The sequence below is a fragment of the Helianthus annuus genome, chromosome 13, assembly GCF_002127325.2.
Source record: "Helianthus annuus cultivar XRQ/B chromosome 13, HanXRQr2.0-SUNRISE, whole genome shotgun sequence".
In the NCBI taxonomy this organism is placed as follows: domain Eukaryota; kingdom Viridiplantae; phylum Streptophyta; class Magnoliopsida; order Asterales; family Asteraceae; genus Helianthus; species Helianthus annuus.
The window spans coordinates 106045864-106052856 of NC_035445.2; positions in this window are offsets into that span (position 1 = coordinate 106045864).

Sequence of the window (6993 nt, forward strand, 5' to 3'; positions counted from 1 at the left end):
TAACAAAGTTTTCGCAATAATTCAGTCAACAACGAAGACACGCCAAAGACAGAAACGAGGTTCTACACATACGCTGACGAGACAACGAAACGGTGGAGAACTTCTTGACAAGGTTTAACAAGGAAAGCATTGTCATCCCTGGCCTAACCTAGGATCTGGCATGCGGCACCTGTTTACAAGGCGGAAATGATGACGAGCTCCTTAGAAAGCTACACGATAGAAATGGGGTTCCAGATACTATAGTAGAGATCATGAGGATTGCTAAGATTTATGTACGCCAGGAGAAATCCATAATAGCCAGTCATGCAACAAATAAGAAAAAGGAATCATATCACGCGATGGAAGAGTCTGACCGCCGTGGGGGAAAGATCACAAGTCAAAGCGGAAGGTTCTCCAAGGGGATTCACACCGAATCTCAGGGTAGGTATGACAGGCCTCGAAATACAGCACCAAAAGGTGAATATTCCACGAGCGGAATGAAATCTGATTTTCCCGAGCAAAACGCCCTCGGAGATCCTCGCATCCGAGAACCTTAAGCTTAACCCGCCTAAGCCTCTAAAGGATTCCGCTGGGAAAGGCCCTTCCAAGTATTATGAATACCACAAGGGGCGAGGGCATGATACTAACGATTGTTATCAACTAAAGAAACAAATCGAATATTATGTCAAATCTGGAAAGCTGGCACACTTAGTAAAAGATATCAAGCAGGGTCCTCCGATAGTAAAGGATGAAGATGGAAAGTCGAGCAGAAAACAACGCGAGATGAACATGGTTTATGTTGAAGATACAAGGGGAATGAAGAGGGTGTTCGAAATCTTAGAACCATGCATGACGGTAGACATCTATGTTGGTCCCCGACAGCAGGACACTCACATCAGCATGGATCCACTCATAATCACTACAGCGGTAGGAGATTATAATATGAGAAGAATTCTGGTAGACACAGGAAGCTCGGAAGACATAATCTATGAGCATTGTTACAACCGCATGCAGAGAGAGGATCGGGCGCTCTTCAGACCAATTCACGCCTCTATTAGGGGCTTTAAGGGGGAAAAGGTTGACCTGATAGGGCAAATCACGTTCCTGGTCACATTTGGAGAAGCGCCATTTGAAAGAACACTGGTTATACACTTCTTGGTGGTTAGGGTCGAGTCGCATTACAATGTCATCATTGGACGCTACACGTTGGGCAAGCATGACACAATCGTTTCAACAGCACGAGGTTTCATGAAATTTCCAACCCCTGGAGGGGTGGCAACAGTGCGTCGTGATCACGTCGGTGAGGTAATGAACGCGAAGAGATATCGAAACGGGCCAACAGGTGTGGTAGGGCCAGAAAGATGGGTTCTGGGTACCGAGCACCCGGACCAAATAGTCACTATCGGCAACATCCTTCGTGCGAAGGCGTGCTTTCGTACGAAGGTGGGTCTTCGCACTTGTGCAGCTTCCGTTGTCCAAAATTGAGTGTCTTCGTGTCTATCTTAGGAAAATCGAGTGTTCATCCCTCCAACCTTAAGCTACTGAATAAACTTAGAGTCGGAGAGGTCTTTGTCGATGTCACGAAATGAGAGTCGGGCTGTGATGTGTAAAACCTTGGGCCTTCGTACTAATCCATGTGTGCCTTCGTACGAAGGCAGTGCCTTCGTACGAAGCCAGGCTTCGCACAGAACAGTCCAGCTCGCATTCATGGTGTTCGGAGCTGTGTTTCCGCTTGAATCGGATGTATTTTCGAGTCCTATTCAAGGCGGTTTCAACACTACTTCGTTCCACTATTCAGTGAACAAAATTCATGTTGTTTTAGGTCTATTTTAGTGTGAAAATCAAGTTTAAAATGCTTTTGAAGAGTTTTCACCTAGATATAACACTTGGTGAGTGTGAAATCAACTGATTTCTAACTTGGGAACCGTAGCTAGGCCCAATACACTCGGTTAAGTGGAGATCCATGGTAAAATAAGAAGATTTGATGAAAAAGATGAAGAGTTTTATGAAAAAGATGAAGGTTCTTGTAGAAAATAAGAAGTTTAGTTAAAAAAGTTGAAGTTTAGGTGAGAATAGAAGGGTTTTGATAAAATTGAAGTGAATCTTGTGGAAAATCAAAGTGGGAAAATGTTGTGTAATCATATAAAACTATTAAATCTTACTTGAAAATGATCGGACAACAATTCAGCAGCATTTCGGTATGAAAATCAGCAAGTGAGAATGAGAAAGGAGGGCTTGGGTATTTATAAAGGAGCTGGGTTCGAACAAGGGCATTCGTTCGAAGCAGTTGCCTTCGTACGAGGCCAGCTAGCGTCATTCGTGTAACGCCTGCGTCCCTAGACTTTTAGCTATTTGTCAAATTTAGTCCCTAAGCTATGTGATACTTGACACTTTTGATACTTGTGATGCTTAAGTCTAGATTCTTGATTGTTAATACTATGATGCTTGATTCTAGAAACTTGATTCTTGAGAGGCCAGCTGGCGTCGTTCGTGTAACGCCTGCGTCCCTAGGCTTTTAGCTATTTGTCAATTTTAGCCCAAAGTTGTGACAACTGGCACCAAACCGGTAATTTTCGTACACTTTAAATACTATTTAATGACTGTAATTATGTGCTTTAATGTCAACATTATCTGATTTCATACAACACAAGTGAATTCATGCACGTTTTATAATCTTGTAGATCTAAATAACCATGAGTGTTTTTCAAAAGAACCAAGTTAAAAATACAAGTTTTACTTAATCTTGGTTCTTAAACAAATAAACCTTATTTTTGGTGGTTAATAAAGTAAAGATACACATGTGTAACAAGAAAAATACAAGTAGTATTTTTAGAAAATATGGTCACAAGTTGTAAAGAACTAAATTCTTTAAAAATGAAGCTTTTAAAGAAACAAACACACTTTGAAGAATAACAAGACTTACTAAATACCCTAGTAAGTTACTACACATTTTTGTAAATTCTCAAGTTCATAAAATAGAGAAATTAGTGCATGTTGTTGATAATTGTGTTGAAATTTATTGTTGATGATTGTTGTTGATGTTGTTAATGATTTAAAAGAAAATAAACACATGTTTTGAAGACATGGGAAACCTCCATTTTTTGGGGAAACTATGTCAAAATTTTTATAAATTTTGACACTTAGAAAAATATATAAGTTTTGAGAACCTTATCCCCTAAAAATGTGTCTAGAAAATTTACCAAGGTTTCCCTAAATATTTTTTTTTTTTATGATAATAAATGATGATTCCTTCAAAACTAAAATTGGTATTAAGTATGTATATTTCTGAGAAAAATATATATATAATTTTATCACCCAACTTTGTGCTAAGTGTATGTAGTATGTATTATACGTACTAGTGTATTAGGGCTTGAAAATACACTAAATACTCTTGAGGAGTAAAAACACAAAAGTACACATACAACATACTTAGACAAATACAAGAAAATATATTTGTGAAAATATATTAGTCGATAGAATAAATAACTTGGACAAGTTATGGGCATAAAATGAAGTTTTGATCAAAGATACATAATTCGGGTGCAAAGTGCAAAATACAAGATACTTATATTAATTTTTGAGAAAATAATATAAGTAAGATACATAGTTAAAAATATAAATATTTTTAACACAACAATACATATACAAAAGATAGTGACTTGTGCTTGTACAATACAAGTCTAGTGACTAACGATAATAAAACACATTTAGGTCACGACGCACTATAAGCAAATCCGGTGAAGTTTACGACGCAAGGAACGCAAAGTTGTGAGTTCATGCTCCCCCTTTTTCTTTAACTGTTTTTGGTTTTATAACTTCGGGGGTGAAATACATGTTACCAATTTTACAATGTTTACATGTGTTATGATGGGTACGAAAACATTCAAGTGAAACATTCTAGACCATGTCTGGAATAGGGTACCATAAGCACCATTAATCAACGTATACATTCAGACCGCAGAACAAAAGGTTAGATCTAATGCGTTTCAGGCAACCCCACTCTTGGCCTACTTCTACCAATGAGTGCTTCTGTGTCTCAGTCAAAGTTGACAAAAATGCTTAGGTTTGGTGACTTTCTATGTCGTGACATATGTTAGTGGCCTTGCAAACCACTAGCAATCTCACACATTCAAACAGTCATAGCTCTCAGTTACAGATACGGTTTACAAGTTACTTTCAAACATTCATACATTTTACAAGTTTCATACTATGTTTTCATTCAAGTATTTAAGCATTCAAAACAATCACTGCATGAATTCACACCAACATTATGTTGACGTTTTTCCAAAACTCACATGTATTTCAGGTAACTAGAAGTGGATGTACGCGCGGCTATACTCATGCTTGTGGATGTCGCTTAAGTTTATCTTTAAATAAAGTTGTAAACTTTTTAAGACAAGGTTTTATGCTATCTCACGATGTAAACGCTAACTTATGTTTTCAAATTATGAAATGTTTGGTATTTCAAGTTATTGTTACGAGCATGTAGTATGTTTACCTTTCATATGCAATGAGAACCTTTCATTGTCACACCCTCAAAATCCACCTGTGGAGTATCACTGCTTGGGGGCGTGACTGACCAGGATCAAGCCACCAATCATATAGAACAATATATATAGTAAAAGTAATTGCCATTAAACCAAACCAAATCCATATGAAAGGTGTTCCAAAACATAAGTAAGTCATCGTTGTTTAGCGGAAGCGTATAATTAAAACCCATCACAATAAAGTATCAAATGTCGTAATTGTTTAACAAGACAATCACGATCCAAGCCCACAACGACCAGCTCCTCCCTGTGCAAGCTCCATGTATCTAACGACCTGCAAGGCATGTAACAGAGGATCAACAACTAGTTGAGCGAGTTCACAGAAGTAAATGCGTAATAGTAAGTTCGTTGTAACATGTGGCTCTACTGGGCCGATAGTACGTTCTATTGGTGGGGGCTTCCCATGTTGTATAACCACTAGACTATTCGTAATCATAAGTGTTCTTCACAACCGAGAACAGTAGTACGTACAAGCTTTACGTAGGTTTACGTAAGTATCCTTCACAACCGAGGATAGTAGTAAGTATAAATACACGTAGGTTTTACGTGAGTATCCTTCACAACCGAGGATAGTAGTAAGTATAAATACACGTAGGTTTTACGTGAGTATCCTTCACAACCGAGGATAGTAGTAAGTATAAGTATACGTAGATTTTACGTAGGGGGTCCTGCACAACCGAGGACAGTAAGAAGCATATGCATATGTGGGCTTTACGCATGTGTCCTGCACAACCGAGGACAGTAAGTAGTATAAGCATACGTAGGTTTACGTATGTGTCCTGCACAACCGAGGACGCTAGTATGGTAGTCTAGTGGTAGTATCAGTATGAATCTATTCAACCTTATTCCTTCAATCCCATTCCCAACCCTGGGAATCCCATGCCTTAGTAAGGGTGTGAACTCACCTTGGTTTGCTCGGTATGCTATATTATGCACTCACAGGTAATCAGTCAAGTCCTATTGCGTGCACGTATAATAAATCAGTTCATGTTCGTATTAATACGCAGGTGATTTATATCATAAAGCGTTTGACAGTTAACATCATGTACCACATACGATAGAGTTCTTGGTTGATACGAACAAGGTTATTCAGTAATACAATCAGCAGAATCGTCGTGTTTAACAGGATCAACATGCTTAACATAATAACACAATTTCGCGGAACTACTACACTTATCATGGTTTACATGTGTAACTACGTTACATACTTATCAAGATTTCATGCATAAGATAATAGAGTTAACCATTTACAGAACTGCTATTTAATGTGCTTGCTGATGAACAGAGTTAAGTCAAGCATGTATACATTAGACATCGGACTATAAGGTTCCCCTATAAAATTCGGACACTAAGGAGGGGGTTAAAAGTCAGACCTCAGTAGCACAAAAGTCGGACCAAGCCTTTAGGCTATAAAACTCGGACTAGAGTGGTGGGGGGGCTTAAAGTTCGGACATTGGTTTTGTGGGGGGCCAAAAACTCGGACAAGCAACAACATTACAAAAAACTCGGACCCCTCTATTGATCACTAAAGGTCGGACAAGGAAAGCCCAACAAAACTCGGACCATGTAGCCCAACAATACTCGGACCATGTAAGGGTTTTAAAAGTCGGATCCTTTTGATGTTTTCATATAAAACTCGGACACCTTAGTCACAAAGCTCGGACTTTACTTGATGATAAGAAAATCGGACTCATCTCATCAAAAGATCGGACCATGTTGTCTTGTTTAAACCCTAGACAACAATCATGATAATAATATTCGGACATCAATTCTTTAACAAACTCAGACATCAAGTGTTTCATTATAAAAACTCAGACTATTACGTTCCAAAGGTCGGACTAACATATCATATTAAGACTCAGACAATCAAAGTCACGATTGTAACAGTTACATTCACTTATTCATACGATCTGGAACCCTAATTTAGACATTGCACAGCAGAAAACAATTCAACAATTAACATCTTCCTCGCATCAAGCATATCTTGTCATCAAACAAACGATTTCGCAAGTAATCATCAACATAACACAATAATCAAGATTCAATTCATTAAATACAGAACCATCCTATGAAGAACTAGGGTTTTCATGAACATCAAAATCAAGAATCAAGAATTGATACAATCAAACAATCAATTAGGGTTTACAAGTATTACAATGATCAATAAACAATTACCTTGAATGATTCTAGAGAAAATGTGGAATCAAAGTGTTGAATGTCTTGTGCCAATGATGATGGTGATAATGATTGCAAGGGGATTAGAGAATACAGTACGTGTTTTGGTTTTGTGAGAATGATTAGTGAACAAGGGATTAGGGTTAAGTATAGTTTAATTTTCACTAATTACTCTACACCCCCTGAAATGCTATATCTTACACAAGCACACCATCTCACATCAATTTCACAGTTTCACCACCAAGTTCACATATTTGACAAGTCTATCACAATTAACACATAACCATGCACA